This window comes from Equus quagga, chromosome 16, assembly GCF_021613505.1.
Source record: "Equus quagga isolate Etosha38 chromosome 16, UCLA_HA_Equagga_1.0, whole genome shotgun sequence".
In the NCBI taxonomy this organism is placed as follows: domain Eukaryota; kingdom Metazoa; phylum Chordata; class Mammalia; order Perissodactyla; family Equidae; genus Equus; species Equus quagga.
The window spans coordinates 9,412,440-9,430,019 of NC_060282.1; the positions used below are offsets into that span (position 1 = coordinate 9,412,440).

The 17,580-nt window shown below is 50.0% G+C and overlaps 1 long non-coding RNA gene across 1 annotated transcript; it reads right to left on the reverse strand.

Moving 5' to 3' along the window:
- Positions 1–2,322: 2,322 nt before the first annotated feature.
- LOC124228252 (uncharacterized) lies at positions 2,323–10,681 on the reverse strand. Its single transcript, XR_006885671.1, has 3 exons — positions 10,546–10,681; positions 10,326–10,371; positions 2,323–2,507 (listed from the first exon to the last, which is right to left on the reverse strand). It is a non-coding gene; the product is annotated as an uncharacterized LOC124228252 (long non-coding RNA).
- Between the last annotated feature and the right edge of the window lie 6,899 nt (positions 10,682–17,580).

Consider the following 17,580-nt stretch of genomic DNA (forward strand, 5'->3'; position numbering starts at 1 on the left):
GATCCAGGCCCCACTCCAGGTGTTCCTGTCACCAAGAATCATCATCAGATGACTCGATCTGCAGAAAATTTCAGCAACTTTACAAAATCATCCCTCTGGCCCCAACTTTCCAACCCATTGAACCATCTTCCTTAGCCCCGAGAGCGGCCTGAAGCCGAGGTGTTTCTCTCAGGAAAAAGCCCCGCTGATTATGACTGGGGCCTGCCTGTCCTTCCAGCAAGGTCAAAGTCAAGGTGGGAGCAGGACCAGCAGGAAGCGGGAGGTACCAGGCCCAGAGCCCTTCACGTGTGCTCAGCTGGCGTCCCTTCTGTGGCCAGCTCCATCCAGGCAGTCAGGATGCAAGGTGAACGAGAGCCAACTCCTGCCCTCAAGGGCCACTGTCAAGGAGGAGAGACAAAGATGGGTTCTCTTCACTGCCTTGCAGTAGGAGGTCCACTTAGCCATTCAATAATTCCAAACTGTTAGTGAAAAAACACACAAACACACACACTTTCTCCTCCCCAACCTCCTAGGATATATCTAACAACCCAGGGTGATTAACCTGTCCAAAGGATTCAGTCAACTCTGGCTTCTCTGGTCTCAGAGGAGCAGGAAACAACAATGACAACCATGGTGAGTCTTTATTGAGATGGTCCTCTGGACCACACGGCACCATGGTGATTACGTTACCTTTGTTGCCATGTTTCATCCTAACAACCACCCCTTGAGTTGGCTACTTGGATCGTCATCACTGTTTTACCAATAAGAAAACTGATGCTTAGATAAAGAGCAGCTGTCCTGGAGGTGGCATGTGGTGGACATCAATGCAGGCTGTCTGGCTCCCCACCATCTTCAGTCAGACACCTGCTCAGGCCACCACGGGCACCCTTCTCTGCTCAGAGCACAGAGCCTCCAAGAGGCCTCTGGAATTCTCAGCCCACGGGTGTCCTGAGGTGGGAGCCATTCCTCTGGACACAGAGGGAGAAGATTCCTCTCTCCCGGCTGCTGTGCTCTGTCGTGGACCTCTCACAGTACCCCCAGGGGTCCAGCTCTCTAGAACTATCTGCCAACCCAAACACACAAGGCCCACTGAGTGAGGAAGGCCCCAGGATGAGCCATATGCCAACTCAGAACCACCCCCAACCCTGCCTGGGGAGTCCTCGGGGTCAGTTTCAGATACCCGCCAAAGTCAGAGTGTCCCCCACTAGGAACAAGGCTTATTCGTTGTTTTTTTAAAATAAAGAATGAAGGACACCCATGTCCACAGCAGCATTACTCACAATAGTCACAAGGCAGAAGCAACCCAAGTGTTCATCGACTGGTGACTGCGTAGACAAAATGCAGGATGCACACACAGTGGAGTATTACTCAGCACTGAAAAGAAGGAAATTCTGACACCTGCTACAACGTGGATGAACCTTGAGGACATTGTGCTAAGTGAAATACACCAGTCCCAAAGGACAAAGTGTATAATTCCACTGACATGAGGCGCAGAGACTGGTTAAATTCATAGAGACAGAACGTAGAATGGTGGGTGCCAGGGGCTGGGGGATGGGATGGGGAGTCGCTGTCTGATGGGGACGGAGTTTCAGTTTGGGAAGATGGGAAGAGTTCTAGAGGAGGATGATGATGAAGTTGCATAACAATGTGAGTATACGTAACACCACTGGATCGGACACTGGAAAATGGTTAAGATGGTAAACTTGATGTTATGTGTATTTTAACACAATTAAAATTTTTTTTAATGGGGGCGAAAAAAGAGTGAAGAAGAAAAAGCCTTGGGGAATCACCAGAAGGTAGTCCTGTGGCCCTTTTATTCACTCTCCAAATAGCACCCAGTTGTCACCCACAGATTCCAGGCCTCTGTTTAGGGGAGTTCTTTGGTTTCTAAAGCCCCAGGAACCTACACCCACGAGGGCCTCTGCTGTAAGGAAGGAAAGTCCCTGAGGATCTTGCCGACTTTTGGGCATCTGTTTCCAAGTGGCTTGAGGGGCAGGGACCCAGAGAAGCCCCGTCCCACCCAGTCCGCTTCACGGAGGGGAGGGAGCACGGACGGCTAGCTCCCGCTTCCTCCCTCGGAGACATAAACAGTAAGTTGGCACAAGATTTCACTGAAAACCTCCCGGAATCTTCATCAGCTCTGTATGTTTCCTTTGTTGAAAAAATGTGATTTTTTTTCCTTCTGGAGAAAAAGTATTCATAGTGAGAACAATGGGCAACAATCACAATTCATTATTTCCAACTTTACTCATCAGAGGGAAAAAATCATTAAACCTGAGAATCAGGGCCTCGGGGCTCTGTGGGGAAAATGAGAGTGGCTTCCAGACAGAAGGGCTCCGTCATTGTCCCACTGACTGTCCTCAATGTCCTAGAGACAGAAAGAAGCCAGAGTCTTGAAGGCTGGCCTCGCAGAAGGTCCTTGTGCTCCTTCCCCCCATTGTCTCCGAAAGGCTGTTGAGCATGGGCACCAAAAAGAGCCGACCAATGGGTCCTTCCCTACACGAGATGGCCACCCGAGTCCTCCACGTCTAGAAAGCAAAGTGGCTAGTGAGTTTTAAAGTTCAGCTTTATCACCAAAAAAAAAAAAAAAAACCAATCTTAATTTAGATCTTATGACACATTCCTCTATAAATACAAGAATCCCTTAACCCATTCCGAGGTGCTAACGAAGCGGGCCACTGGGAATCACAAAGGACACTACAGAAATCTTCGCAGATGGGCTGTGACTGACTTTAGAAGGATAACAAGGAATATGGCCAATGAAAGGATTGAGATGGGGGGCTGGGGAACACAGCCCTAAAGAAAGGGACCCTGTGAGCCAAGGTAGGGAGTCTAGCTCGGGGAATTTTGCACACGAAGCTGAACAGGGGCAGTGGCCAGAGGTTCAGCTCCCAGGAAAAGGGGCCAATCTTGAAAGGCCCTGAGTTCCATGGCCAGGAGCACCTTCACCCTCCTGGAGGACTTGGTTTCTATGCATTTTACAATGCTTGCTCCACTTCGTAAATACCAAATGTCAAGCGTTTATTTAATGTTATTTGAAATTCCAGAAAAACCGTTCTCCCTACAGTGAGTGGAATAATTTTTTAAAAACCTACATCTATCGTGCCATTTTCTTGCTTAAAACCCTTCAGTGGCTCCCAGTGGTTCTTAGGATATGAACTCTCTGGGGGGGTCCAAGGCGTTACACAATACTAACAGTTATTGACATTCTACTCTCCACCGTATGCTTTACCTGTAGAAACTCATTTAATCCTTATCACAAGGGCATGAGGCGGGTGCTATTACGAACTCATAGCGCATTTGGAGATACTTTGCCCAAGATTGCATAGCTGGTAAATATTGGGACCAGGAGTGGAACGCAGGTGACATAGGCATGTTCCTCCCCCTACTTCACCATTCCAGTCCAAGCCACCATCAACCCTCCCTGGGCAATGGCCATGGCCTCCAAACGTGACTTCCTCTCCCACCTCAGCTGCAGACTCCTAGATGCTGCCATGACCTCTCACTGCAGCCCATCAGAATTCCACCCTCACACACCCTGCTTGGACCACCACTTCGTTTACTCCCAGTCCACTCGCTTTAATACGCTAATTCCAACAATTCTTTGGCCTCAACACAACCTATAATCCATTGACCCTATCATGTGTTTATTGACCCAGACCCCACTCATGCCCCACTTCCCTCCAGCCTAGCGTAGACTTCCAATCATCTCTTTCATGCACCTTTATCTCCTCAACTCCTTTTTTCCTGTCGTTGTACTTACCTGGAAAAAACCCGATCCTGGTTAAAGCCTCATCGCTGCCACTCTCCTCCTGAACCCAAGCAACTATCTTTCACTGGAGGGAAACCCAAAACAAAGCTGATTCTCTGTTAATGACCATCAGCCTCAGGTGAGCCTTCATGGCCGCCCAGGAACCCGGCTACCCTTCCTGCCTCAATCCAGCCTCCCACTTTCCTAGATGACGTCTACCCCTCTCTCCTCACACTTCCAAAAGTCCTCTCCATTCTTACCATCAGTTTGCTACCTTGCTGAGAAAAATGAAGCAATTAGAAGAGAAATTTCACGCACTCCCACCTCCCCTCCCCCTTTGCACCTGCTCTTCTCCCTATTACTGCTGATTCATTGTCTATATTCCTTTCTAAGGCTTTCCTCCTTCTCCATCCCATCCCTTTCCCGCATTCTCATCTTTCTCTCTTGTATCATCAACTTTTCTCTTTCTGTGAGATCATTTTAAGCAGCAGGTAAGTATATCTATTGTATTCGATCTGTCATATATTCTCCTTTCACCACATGTTCCGTTCTCCCTCTTAGAAAGAATTGTCTATATTCATCTTTTGCCCATTCTCTGTTTAACTCAAATCTGTCAGAATGTCATCCTTACCAGTCCACTGAAAGAATCGTTAGCAAGGACACCAATGGCCTGCACGTTGCTATACCTAACGGCCATTCCTCGGTCATGTTGTATTTTAGTGTATCAACTGCATTTGATAAGTGAGCTGCTGCCCGCTTGGTGAAACCCTTTCTCCAGTTGGCTTCTAGGACACCACTTGTCTTAGTCCCTTTGGGCTGCTGTGACAAAATACGACAGATTGACTAGCTTACAAACAATGGAAATTTATTTCTCACAGTTCTGGAAGCTGTAAAGTCCAAGATCAAGACGCCAGCACGGTCGTGTTGCATCAGGGCCCTCTTCCTGGCTCACAGCTGCCAGCACCTTCTCACTGTGTCCTCACGTGGTGGAAGGGACTAGGGATTTCTGGGGCCTCTTTCACAAGGGCACTGATCCCATTCATGAGGGCTTCACCCTTGTGGCCCGAGTACCTCCAAAGTCCCCGTCTCCTTCAACCATTAACTTTGGGAGTTAGGATTTCAACATATGAATTTGGTGGGGGGCGGGGCACAAACATTCAGACCACAGCACCACCCTTGGCTGTCCTGCTCCCCCACTGACCTCTGCTTCTCCTTTGCAATCTTTCCCCATGAGGACCACCAACAAACATGGGAGTGGCCCGCGGCTTACTCCTCGGAGCTCGTCTCTTTCTACATGCCTCAGCTAGGTCGGTAGCTCCAGACTTACGGCTTAAACGCCATCCATTCCTTGATGACTCCTCAAGTTTTACTGTAAAGAGATCTGACCTCTATCCTGAACTCAGACATCTCCACTGGGATGCCTAATCGACATCTCAAACTTTACTTGTCCCCAGATTCCTGATTTCCAGCCCCTCTCCCAACTTTCTCCTCCCACAGTTGTCCCCCCGTCACTTAATGGTAATTTTATTCTTTTTGGACCTCACCCCAAAGCCCAGAAGACACCCTTCACATCAAACTTACCAGCAAATATTGGCTCTACCTTCAGATCTATCCTGAACCTAGCCACTTCTCACCGTCTCCATCACACACACCGCCCCTCTGCATCATTTCGATAGCCACCAACTGGTCCCTCTGCTTCTGCCCTGTGCCCCTACAGCACAGCAGCCAGAGTGACCCTTTTGAAATATAAATCAGATGACATTACACGTTCAAACCCTCCAACAGCTGCCTGCCAGAGCGAAAGCCAAAGTCCTTACGATCACTTGTAGGGGCATAAGTGATCTGCTCCCCACCCCCTACCTCTCGGACCTCAGCTTTACTACTCTCCCCTGCACTCTCTCTGGACCCACAGATGTCATCCCTAATGTCAGGGACCATGTCTATTCTCTCTTCCTTTAGGGAACCTAGCATCATGCTTGACATCTTGTGGACACTCAGAGACGTTGGCTGAAAGAATGCTGCCTCTCTCCCTCTCTCTCTCGCTCTTTGTCTCTCTCTCCCTCTCTCTTTCCCCCCAGACTAGGTGCAACTCTAAAGCATAAGCTTTGCCTCCTTCCCCTTTGCAGCCCTGTTCGTTACCCAGCACCTAGCACACAGCAGGTTATACCCTCAGGAGGATATTAAAATGGGATTCAGGACACGGAAGCGAGCATGGGAAAGGCCCACAGGAAAACATGCAAACACACAATTTGCAAGAGGAATGAAGACACGCCTGTCCTGCTGCCCCTCAATTCCTCAGTTGGAAGGATCAAGGGAAGAAAGAAGATAAGAAGAGATTGGGGAGGAAACCTCTTTGGCAGGAGTGACCTGAGTCCGCAAGAGGTCATGTCTTTCTGACCTGGGCTGGATGCCACCTTCCACCCCCGACGCCAGAGAGGGGGGCTTCGAGGGGACTGGAGAGGAGCTGCTCTGTGCTATCGGTAGCCGGGGCAGGATAAACTAGGTCTGACTTCTGTCTACACAATTAGAGAAGGTGACCGAGGGCTCTGGCGGAGGGCCACGGGTGCACTGCTCTACTGGAATAGGTCTGATCACGTAGGAGCAAAGCAGGCACGAATGTGCCCTTTGACCAGACAGCGACTCTGCAAAACATGAGCTGGAGTGGACATCTTAGAACAGTCTTAAATCCTTCTCATGGAGGGGTGGGAAGGTGCGGGCCCAAGAAGCTGCAGATGAACAGCAGGCGGCTGGGGGAGGGGATGCAGAGGCCACCTTAGGACAGAGACACGTGGCCTGGGTCAGAGGGGTGCCCGAGAGGGCCAAGGAGAGCCTTCTGGACAACTTACAGAAACAGTCAGCGTTAAGCAACAGCCAGGCCCTAAAGGGACAAAGCCCGTCTGTGACAAGGACAATTCTAGGGACTTTTCTGTCTACTTCTGTTTCCTCTCATGCATCCGAAACTGGTTGTGGAAGCAGAAAGGAGAAGCCGGGCCAGGCAGAGAAATGGAGAAGAAGGCAGCCACACTCCCCTTGGCCACCACAGGCTTCATCCCGAAGCTGACCCCAGGTATAGGAAGGGAGAAGATCTGACGTGAAGGCGGTTGAGGGTTGTAATAATTAGATGGGACTGGGATTACAAGGGATTTATAAACCAAGATTTACAGTGATGCAGGAATGTCTGCTATTCTCTGCGAGCAGAAAGCTGACGAGCCCACCGGAGTCGCCCACAAGGTCAGGGGACAGTAACCTCAATGGTCTGACATTTGAAAGCTGCGTCTTGATCATCATTCACACCTCCTGCTTATTCAAGATGCAGACACACACACATGTAACCCGGCTGGGGATGCAGAAATAAGTAAGACCTGCGCTCTACACATAAGACGCTTATGTTTTGGAGGAGTCAGGACATCATTCAATACCTTGTGCCAGTTGCCAGGATAGACCTACGTACAAAGTGTCACCGGAGCCTGTGGCAGAGAGGGGCTAGGGTCAACCCAGGGCCCCACATCCAAGATGTTCTGTCTCGTGAGACGTTCTGACAAACCCTGCATCGAGCATTTCTACTCCAGTTTGGCGAGTGTAGACGGGCTGTGTGTCTTAGAGAAGAAAAGTGCCTGCAGTCACACACTCGCCAAGTCTCAGCAGCCTGAGAAGACGAAATGTCTCGCCCTGGGCCCATGAGCTTGCCCCCTCCCAGGGTCGTCGATCTGTCCACCAGAGACTTCTAGCGACACAGCACCGGGCACTGAGGCAGGAAACCCTGGAGCTTCAGTTCGGAAGTTTTCCAAATTCGACACCACCACGACTTCCCCTTTGAAATGGCTGAACTCTCGCGCCTAGCGGTCCTTTAGCCAACACATGTACGTCTCCCGTGGCTGCCAGCCAGCTCTGGACGGTCCCCACTGGGGAGAGTGCTCCCAAGCCTCAGCCGAAAGCTGTGTCTCCCTGTGGTTTCTTGTCCTTCATCCTGGTTTTCCCAGTAGCCTCACAGAGCAAATTGCTCCTTTTTCCACATAACAGCCCCTAAGAAGCGTGACATTTCTAATTTCGATCCTGTCCCCCCACCCTTAGCTATCAGTTTCCTGAGTTAAACTGCCTTTGCTTTTCAGCTGTTATTTTAAGCCATGGTTTTGAATCTCCTTGTCACCCTGTCCTCTCTTATGAACACATGTCAGTTGACCTCTCTCATGAAGTAAGCTTTCACAGAGGGCTGAAAGAACTGAGTGAAGAAGTTCTAGGGGGGTGTGGGAGGCATGTGCAAAGGCCCTGAGGCAACAGCATGCTCATGTGTTCCAGCATCAGCAAGAAGCACAGGTCACTGCAGAAGCCCGAACCAAGGACAGAGTAGGTAGAAATGAGATGGGAGAGAGAAAGGTTAGTCTAGGTAGGTCTTATAGACAAGGACCTGAGATAAAACCCAAGTACTAGGAGTGACATTCTTAGATTCATGTTTTAAAGACATTGCAATGTCTGCAGGCTGAGAATGGATTATAGGAGAGGTGAGAGATGACACAGGAGACTACTGAGGAGGGCACTGCTGTGGTCTGGGAGCTTTGCCTCTGAGCCTGCCCTGGTGTGTAGACATAGGTACGCTCCCCATAGGAAGATCAGTGGAGATGAAATCACAGGCAGAGGTGGGGAGCTCCCAACACCAAGGGCTAATGTTACTTTCTTCTCATGCTTCCTATGTGCCGGGCACTCTTCCAAGTGTGTTATACGCTTTGACTCAGTTCTTACGACCACCCATGAGATGAGGTTGTTGTAAGGATTAAGCTCCCATTTCACAGTGAAGGAAACTGAAGTCCGGAGAAGTAACTACAAACTCCACAGCGAAAAACTGGGATGCTGCTGGGAGATTTTTGGTTTCCCAACTGCCAACCCCACACTCTTGTGAAGTCCTCTCATCTCTTGGCACAAGGATCCTGAATATATATTTCCATCTGAGGTCAGTGTAGTAGGGCATGAGGTCAAGGGCACTTCCTAGTGTCGCCCATATGTGGTGTCTCAGTGGCCCCAGAACTAACCCCATCATGTCAGAGTTGAATGTGGGGGAACAGAGGGGGCACGGATGCTTTGTGAAGAGCTTGGACTTGATCCGCTGGGCGAGGGGGCACCACAGGCGATTGCGTGGTCCCCTTAGGCCACTGGCCTGACGCTAACAGTGGAGATGAAGACATGCGTGTCCTTGATCTCCGAGGCCAGAGACAGACAGAGCTCGTCACCAGGTTCTCAATTAGCAGGCAGGCCCCTTGCAGAATTTGTGGGGCTAATTAGTATTAGGGATGGGTTTGGAGGACAAGCTTATGTGTACATGTTCTTGGAACATTCCCCTTGGACACAACCTTGCTTCTAAGTGTTAATTAGAGCTTCTATGCCGCAGCTTGAAATCAAGTGGGAAATAAGTTGATATAGGTTAATTCAGTGGACAAGAGAGACGACCCCTCCTTGAAGTCTCTTTTGCTTCCATTTTGGACAGCTGGCCAAGGTCCAGGGGCGGCTCCTAGAGAGCTCAGATCTCAGCACATTCTCCAGATTGGGTCATATCCATATGGTCTCCTTCCTGTCAGCAATGTCAGAGTTTTCCCTCCCAGCTCCCATATCTCTTAGGTTAATTGAAGGGCAAGGTGGTGACCTGAAGTCCAAAAGATTAGTCCTGGAATTCCTATTCTGGCTTGGACCAGCTCTGAGACCTCAGGGAAGTTATACAACCTCTCTGAGCCTCAGGGTCTCCATGTGGAAAACGGGAATGAGAAGAGCAAGATGCCTCGTAGAGCTGGCCTGAGGCTCAAAGGACCGAGCCTCGTTCTCCCGCGCTCATGGAGGGGGCCCTCGGGAAAGTCTGGTCTCCATGTGCATAGCTCCCAAGTGCGGCTCTGTCACTGTCCTCTGGAAACACCTGCTTTCAAAATGTGCTCCCTCCTGGTTCTAAGCTACAGCAGGTATATCCCCAGTGCCCGAGGGCTGGGACTCTGGGCTGTGGGAAAACAAGGTCTTCTATCTCGTTGCCAGGAGGGCCTCTCTGAGAAGGAAGCGTCAGACGCCCAGAGGAGAGCCTGTGGGACAGGGGCTGGTTGTACCTTGCCCTTTGATGTAGTCCAGCAAAGGCACGAAGGACGAATAAAGCTCGCTTCTGAACTGTGCCAGGGTCTCTCGCAGATCATCACATATTAGGATTTTGTAGCAGACACTGGTGGGGCTCCGCCCACATCCCGCAGGGAAACTTTACCATTTCAAGGCACCTGGCGCCCAGCGTGTCGTCACCCCCAACAGCACCTGGGTCCCTCCATCGTTTCCCTGGAGGGCTGCCCTGAGGCAACTGGAGCCCAATTTGCTGGTCTGTGCAGAGATCAAAGTCCCTGGGAGCAGCCTTAAGTGGATGGGTGCGGGAATCAATCCCCGGGCTCCCCTGGCCCCTGGGCAGGACAGCTCATCACTATGACCTGCACTGTCCCCAGCACCCCCCTGCAGGGTTGAGCTTAAGTGGCCCTCTGTGGGCCTTTGCCTGACATCACAGTCTTGCTTGACCTCCTCCCCTCCCCGGACCCACTTCCCCACAACCACGCCAATGTTTGCCGCAAGCACTTTCCTAACATACCATGTTCACTTGAATCACTCCGGGGTCAGCTTCCGACAAACCCAGCCTAAGACAGAATCAAATTCAGATCATAAGGATTTAGCATCTACTCTGTGCCAGGCACTGTTAGGAAGTTTTGGGGTTTTTTAAAAAGAATTCATTATCTCATTTAATTTCATAATTAACTTTTTGGAGATGTTAGAGGTGAGAAAACTGGGACTCAGAAATTTAAGCGACTTACCCCAAATCACGCAGCTGGCAAATGACGACCTTCTCAGCCTGAGAATCTTGTTCTCTTGCATCTGCTCCTTTCACATGGCGGGGAGGCAGTGGTTTGCCGAGGGAGGTAGGAAAGCTGAAAAGGTCACCAGGTCGGCTACAACCACATAGCCAAACTTTCATCTGTTCTAAATATTGGAGTTTCCATAAAATATTGTACTTTCTAAAAAAAGATTCTGTTTAAAAAAAAAGCAAGTTGGAAACGACTGCATCGTATCTGCTCTGTGGGATAGCGATGAAGATTAAATGAAATAATGAAGGTAGAGTGCTTAGCACAGAGCTTGGCACACAGCATGTGGCTGACAAACGCCAGCAGACGGGATTATATATGAATGACATGCACTCACAATTTATGTGTGCTGGTTATATTTATGCCATCTATAATTTAAGGAAACAAATAATTTATATATTTTCAGTAGATGCAAATACTCTCCACGTCTAGTTAGCAGAAATAAATTACACAAACATGCATATATGCATTATTTCTCTGTATATATTTAGACTGTGTGGATACAAATGGTTTGACTCTAAGCTGTGTGCATGGGGTTTCAGGGACGCATCTCCTTAAGAAAGGTGGAAATTAGCGTGAAACTCCCATCCTGTCCGTACCTCAACCCTACCCCGCTCTCACCTGCATTTTCTGCTGTGCAAGTATTGGTCAGGAAGTTGAAGGAATTTGGCTCACCATCAGCAGCTCATGCCAGACCTCTGTGCCTCAGCAGAGAGGACCTGTGGGAAACTGCCACTGCCCACGCAGAAGACAAGAGCAGGCAGCCCATGGCCCAAACCCAAAGCTCACCCTCCCATTCATTCATGGCACAGTAAATACTGGGGAAGACCTACTATGTGCCAGGTTCTGCGATAAGCGCTGGGATAGACACAGTGGAGAAACAACAACAATGAAACAGACACGACCCCTGTCCCATAGGGAGGGAGCATGACACTAATCAACCAATTGTACAAATAAGTGTCTATGACCAACTGGAATAATTCTACAGATGCTGTGCAAAAAACTGTGTCAGGGTCCAGAAAGACAGAGAAAGTTTCTCTGCAAGACGGAAGTCTGAGATGAAATCCAAAAGATGAACAGGTGTTAGTCAACTAAGTGAGAGAATATTCGGGTGGAGGAAATCCCAAAAGCTAAGACTCTAAGGTGGACAGAGCACAGAGAATTTTTAGGGCAGCGAAAACATTATAGTGATGGGTATATGTCATTATGCATTTGTCCGCACCTATAGAATGTGCAACACCAAGAGTGAACTCTAAGAGGAACTATGGACTTTGGGTGACTACGATGGGTCAACATAGGTTCATCCTTGGTAAAAATTGTACCACTCTGGTGAGTGATGCTGATAACGGGGGAAGCTATGCATGGGTTGGGGCAGGGGGTATATGGGAAATCTCTGTACCTCCCTCTCAATTTTCTTGTGAACCTAAAACTGCTCTGAAAAGAAAATAAGATCTATTAAAAAAAAAAAAAAAACAGGATCTCTCGTAACTGAATTAGAAGGAGGTCTATACTTATTGAGAGAAACCATCCTCTCCAACTGCCTGCGCTGCTCTGTGGGTTCTTGAGCACCTTCATCCTGAAGGGACAAGCCTTTCAGCGTTCTCCCCCGGCTAAGGAGAGCTGCGGGCTGAGAGGATTAGCTGGACCCACAAGGAGCTCACAGTCTAGTAGGAAGCCTGATGACGATTAAACACACATCCACAGATGGACACATCGGGCGCTCTGTGTTCCCACCGATTCTGGTGCTTTCCTCCACCTTTCATCTGGCCACACTGTGCTGTCACTGTCTCTTTGCTTGTTGGTCTCGGAGTGGGGACCAACTGTTGCAGAATCTCTCTCCATCTCAGTGCCAAGCTCTTTTCAATAAATATTCATCGGGGAGATTAGGGGCTATTTGGAGATGGGAAGAGGTGCAGAGAGGAGGCAAGCGAGGAAAGGCAGGTGAAAATTGGTACAAGGTACTGTGAAAATATATGCTGAGTATACTCAGTGTGCCTGGAGAGGTCAGAAAGGACATCCTAGAGAAGGGAATATTTGAACTGGCTTTTGCAGGATGAGTAAGAGTTTGTTGACCAACAAAGAGGAGAAATGGTGACCCAAGCCAAGAGACCAGTGTGTTTAAGTACAAAAGCCTGAGTAGGCATGCCACGTGCAGGAGAGGGACGTGGGAGATGTGGCTAGAAAGGAAGCAAGGTTGGAGGCAGGCTGCAGCCAGCCAGGGAAGGCACTGGTAAACCAAGTCTAAAAGCTGGAACCCCAGCCTTCAACCACAGCGCCCAAGAAGGGTTTGCAGCCGGAGACTGATGGCTGCTAGGGACCTAATTAGGTTAGCAGGTCCGGGAGTTGATGGCGACAAGTCAGGCCACAATCCCTGGGACTGAGGACATACCCGGGCCAGGGCTCACTGCCTTGATAGTTGAACAGGTCACAGGTGCTCTCCAAGGCAGGCTGGCCGGGCCAGCTCCTCTCACTGCAAGTTTATCTCATTCAGGATCTATTATCTCTCTCTGTTGCGGATAAACATAGACCCTTATTTTTATATGGGTCAATTATGATGCCAAGAAATCCCACGGGGGATGCTGACATCAGGAGGGGTCTTAGAGGTCCCCCACCAGGGCCGTTCCCCCTGACCAGAGTCAAGAGGTCTCATGGCTTTCCCAAGAACACGCAAACTGGGCGGCAGAGCGGAAACTGGGAGCCGGTCCCCAGATCCCCAGTGCAGGGGTCCTGGAGCTCTTGCACCATCCCCTGTCCTGCCGTCTGTGCTGGGAGTCTTAGAAACAGTGCTTTGGACCTGCTAGGCACAGGGCAGGTGAGTGCGGAGGGCGGGGGCCGCTCCCTCCCCATGGGGGAACGGGTAGGTGATGGTGTTTATTGCTCCTTTTCCGTAGAGGAATAATCTGACGTGGATCGGAGGATGTTTTCCCTCTGAGATCTGCTAATGGCATGAATTAATTCAAGCTCCACCAGAGGCTGTTGCTATTCTTAGGCCCCTGCTAGGCCCGCTGGGAACTGAGATGCCAGTGACTGGGGCCATTTGCACACGGAGCCATGGGAAGATGGACAGAAACAGGTGGCTTCCAAGCCAGGAGCTGCCCATCGTTCTGTTGTTCGAAACGAGACAGCCTCTCCCATCGCCCTGTTAGCTCACTGATCTATGATTTAGGGGCTGGAAGCACCCCCTGAACCATCAAACAACACCCACGCTCGCTCCCACCTCCCCACTCCGAACACAGTTCACCAATGAACGCTTTGGCCATGTGGACAAATATTAATAAATTATTCTCCCCCCCGTCCAGTTTTCCTTTCACTCCACTTTGAGAAATGAAATCCAATTCAGAATATGGAACAGCTTATTAAAAACATAAACTCACTCTTTGACTCTATGAGTTGGAAATAAAAGGTATTTTTTAATCAGAAGGAATTTCTAATTCACTGCAGCACTGAGCTTGCTGAACTCCACCTGTTGGAAACGCCACTTGCCTAAATGACGTGAACTGGCACGTGGCAGAGAACAAAGCCGCCAGCTCAGCTCGGTCTGCGTCGGCTCTTCAAGTCACACACACTCGGAAAGACCTCAGTGTGGGAGACGTCAGCTGAGCCCCAAGGAAGGGCTGCCAAGAAAGGGGTTTGGGTCAGAAATGTCTGAACATACACGAACACCTGCAGGAAACTTACCCAGGAGAACGGGATGAGCTGATTTCATTCATTCAGCTCCTGACTCCACGAATATTTATTTCTGCGTCTGACTTTGTTTTCGGTGCGGAATGTCTAAAGATGATTCATAGGTGATCCTGGGCTCAAGGAACGCCTGAGCCTCTGGGAGCCCAGATAGGCCGGTGATACGTGAAGACGCAGTGCTGAATGCTGTCAAAGAGATATACGTAACCTGCAGGCCAAGAGACATGAGAACGAACACCTGGTCTTCCCGGAGGCACAGGAGTGCTCCCCTGGAGCGGGAGCATTTTAAATGACACTAGTCACAGCTCTTTCTTTTGCACGGGGCTTAAGCCCCACTCACCTTGGCTTAAACAAAAGAGGATTTCATTGGCCCAAGTAAATATGCATCAGAGGTGGAGATTCAGGTACAGACGAGTGAGCAGACAGAAGAGTCTGTTCAAAGGCCCTGAGGCAAGTTTCTTTCCATCTCTTGGCTTTGCTTTGCTCTCACCAAGCTTCCTCCTTGGGTGCATTTCTCTAAGTATTGGTAAAATGGTCTCCTGCAGCTGGCGGCCCACACTTTACCAGTTCAGCAACTCCAGGGAAGAAAAGAACCTCTTTCCCAGTTGTTCTTGGGCTGACTCTCGCTGGTGTGGCCTGGGTCTTGTGCCTCCCTGGGCCAGTCCCTGCTTCAGAGGGGTAGAAGACGCTGCCTGGGCAGGCTTGGGATGTCTGCCCATCTCTGGAATCAGAGGAACAGGGAAGGGGAACACATCAGCCTTTTCCAAACTGCATTCATTCCAGAACATTCATTAAGGACCACACTGGGAGTCGAGCCCTGCTCTGAGAGAGGAAGCGGCACAGGACAGAAAGGACAGAACTCCCTGCCCTGGGTGAGCTTGCAAATGAGGAAAACACAGGTGGGTAGATGCAGTATGTACAAATGATAGGGAGCAAAATAACCCGAGGAATGGGGGCAGGGTGCTACATTAAAAAGGGTTGTTGAGGATGGTCCCCGGGAGAGGCGACAACATTGTGCAGAAGCTGAAGATGCTGAGGACCCAGCCAAGAGAGTCACTGGGGTACAAAGGAAAACAGCCGTGAGAAGAGCCATCTCTGGGGCCGTGAGGCAAGAAAAGGCCTGACAGCTTTGAGGGGCACCAGATATCCCCTAGCTTGACCCCACTGAGCGATGGGGAGAAGGGCACGTCAGGGGAGGGTGGGGCGCGGAGAGCATGCAGCACCGGAGAAACCATCAAAGGACTTCAGCTTTTATGCTGAGGGCAGCGGGAGCTGCAGGGGCTGAGCATACTGGCGAGGTGGTACCCTGTTGGAAAATCGAGATGCTCTGATCAGAGAACGGAGGATGGATCCTGGGGAGAGAAGACAAGAAGCACCTGGCTCAAAGTCGCGACAGAGCATGGGTGGACGTGTGGGAGAGACTGTTCCTGGCAGAGGGGATGGCGTGGAACAAGAATAGATACCAAAGGCCCCCCGATACCCTCTAGGAACCAGCAGCTGTGTCAGCTAAAATATTTAGAGAAAGAGACTGTGTCGGGGTTAGAGCTCCCGGGAGGAGGGCACAGGAGAGGGACCGAGTGTGGCCCATGCAGTGCTCCAGGCCCCATAACCGGAAGGTATATGCCCTTCAAGAGCATCTCTGTGGAGGCAGGAGAAGCCTGGCAGAGTCAATCGCTCCTTCTAATCTTCCCTCCCAGGAAACTTGCAGATATTAAAATGACCACTCAAGGGGAACGTGATTTGATTTCAAGTTTAATTGAAGGACATTGTGCAAATGCGGAAATTTAGAGAGGAGGAAAAGAAAATTTCCCGGTGATGGTTTAATTTCCATTTCTTTTTCTAAACGTGGAAAGCTGCGTATTAAAAATGCTAGGTGAAGAATATTACAAACAGATAACCATTTCTTTTCCTTTCCAGGAAAGGGTAGATGCCCTTTGGGATTCCCTCGGCAGATGATCAGTTTAGCAAACATCAGTGAGGCACTAGAATTGGCACAGTACCGTCCACATGCCCACATCATCGGCCCAGCAGCGGTAGCTAAAATGTGATGGAGTTGCACTCCGCGGCAAGTGGGTGGGTGGGGGCCCAGAGTCTTAGGGAGTCGGTTCCCCAAGGCAGACACGCAAGCAACTCAGCAAACACTCAGGGAACCCCATCCAGGTACCACCTACTGGGCCAGGCCCTGGGGGTGACGTGGTTTCTCTTATATGCCAGGATGGTCTTAGAAGCCAGAAGACATGGACCCAGCCCTCCAGGACAGAACAAGCGTGACAATGACCACAATCGCGGGCTCCGCCCTTACCTTTGTATTTGAAGACAATTGGCAATTTATGAAGCACTTTCTCCTGTACTGATCCTTCTTGCTCTCACAAGAACACGGTGCACAGAAATGGACCCAGATCTGCCTGACTTTGATGTTTTGGTGACCAGGACTTGGTCTTTGTCTTAAAATTCTGGGCCACTCCATATTGTACCTCCTTCAACCAACTTTCTCAGCTTCCACTCTGGGGCTAAGAGCTGAGGTTTGCATAGATATAGTTCTCCTAATGACCTATGAAGTGGGTGCTGTTGCTGCTGTATCTTCAGATTAGGACCCTGAGACTTAAATTCAGTGAACTGCTTCAAGGTCACTGCCTGGACTTGACCCCAGGCACCTGGCTCTGGAAGCCACACTTTTAACCATGCAGCCCTGAGCCTAGTGTCTAAGGGTCGAGAGCTCGGTGTGAATACAATTTCCAATAGAGCTGTTATTTTTAACTCTCACCACAGTCCCTGAAAGCTTCTGTTAGCAGCTCCATTCTTAGACGAGGAAATGGAAACTTGGAGACACTAAGCCAACACTGACATCAGAGCTCACTCACTTAGAAGGTGCCAGACGTGGGATCCTAACCCAGCTTGGTCCCACTCAATCTGCTGAACATTCATGCCCCCACAGGACTTGGCATCTGCTAAAGACTCATCATCATACATCCTGGTTCATCTTGACTCTTTCTTCCTCTCTTCCCCTTCAAGAGAACCCAACTGGCACATCCCTGAAAGTTCAGGCGGGGGTCATGGGAAGTTTTGGCCCCAGACTCACGTTGCAACGCTCAACTTCCATCAGGTCTCCCAGAAGCTGGAAGGATTTCTACACCCACACAGGCACAACCAGACTGACCACAAGTCAACTAAATGGGTACAGCGTCTACCAAGGAAATGACCACAGAGGAGCTGTGTTGATGGAAGGGATTGCCGAGCTGGGGAAAATCAACACAGCTTGAACAGCCAATCAGTTCTCTCGTGACGGGGGGTTTACTGTGGTGGAAA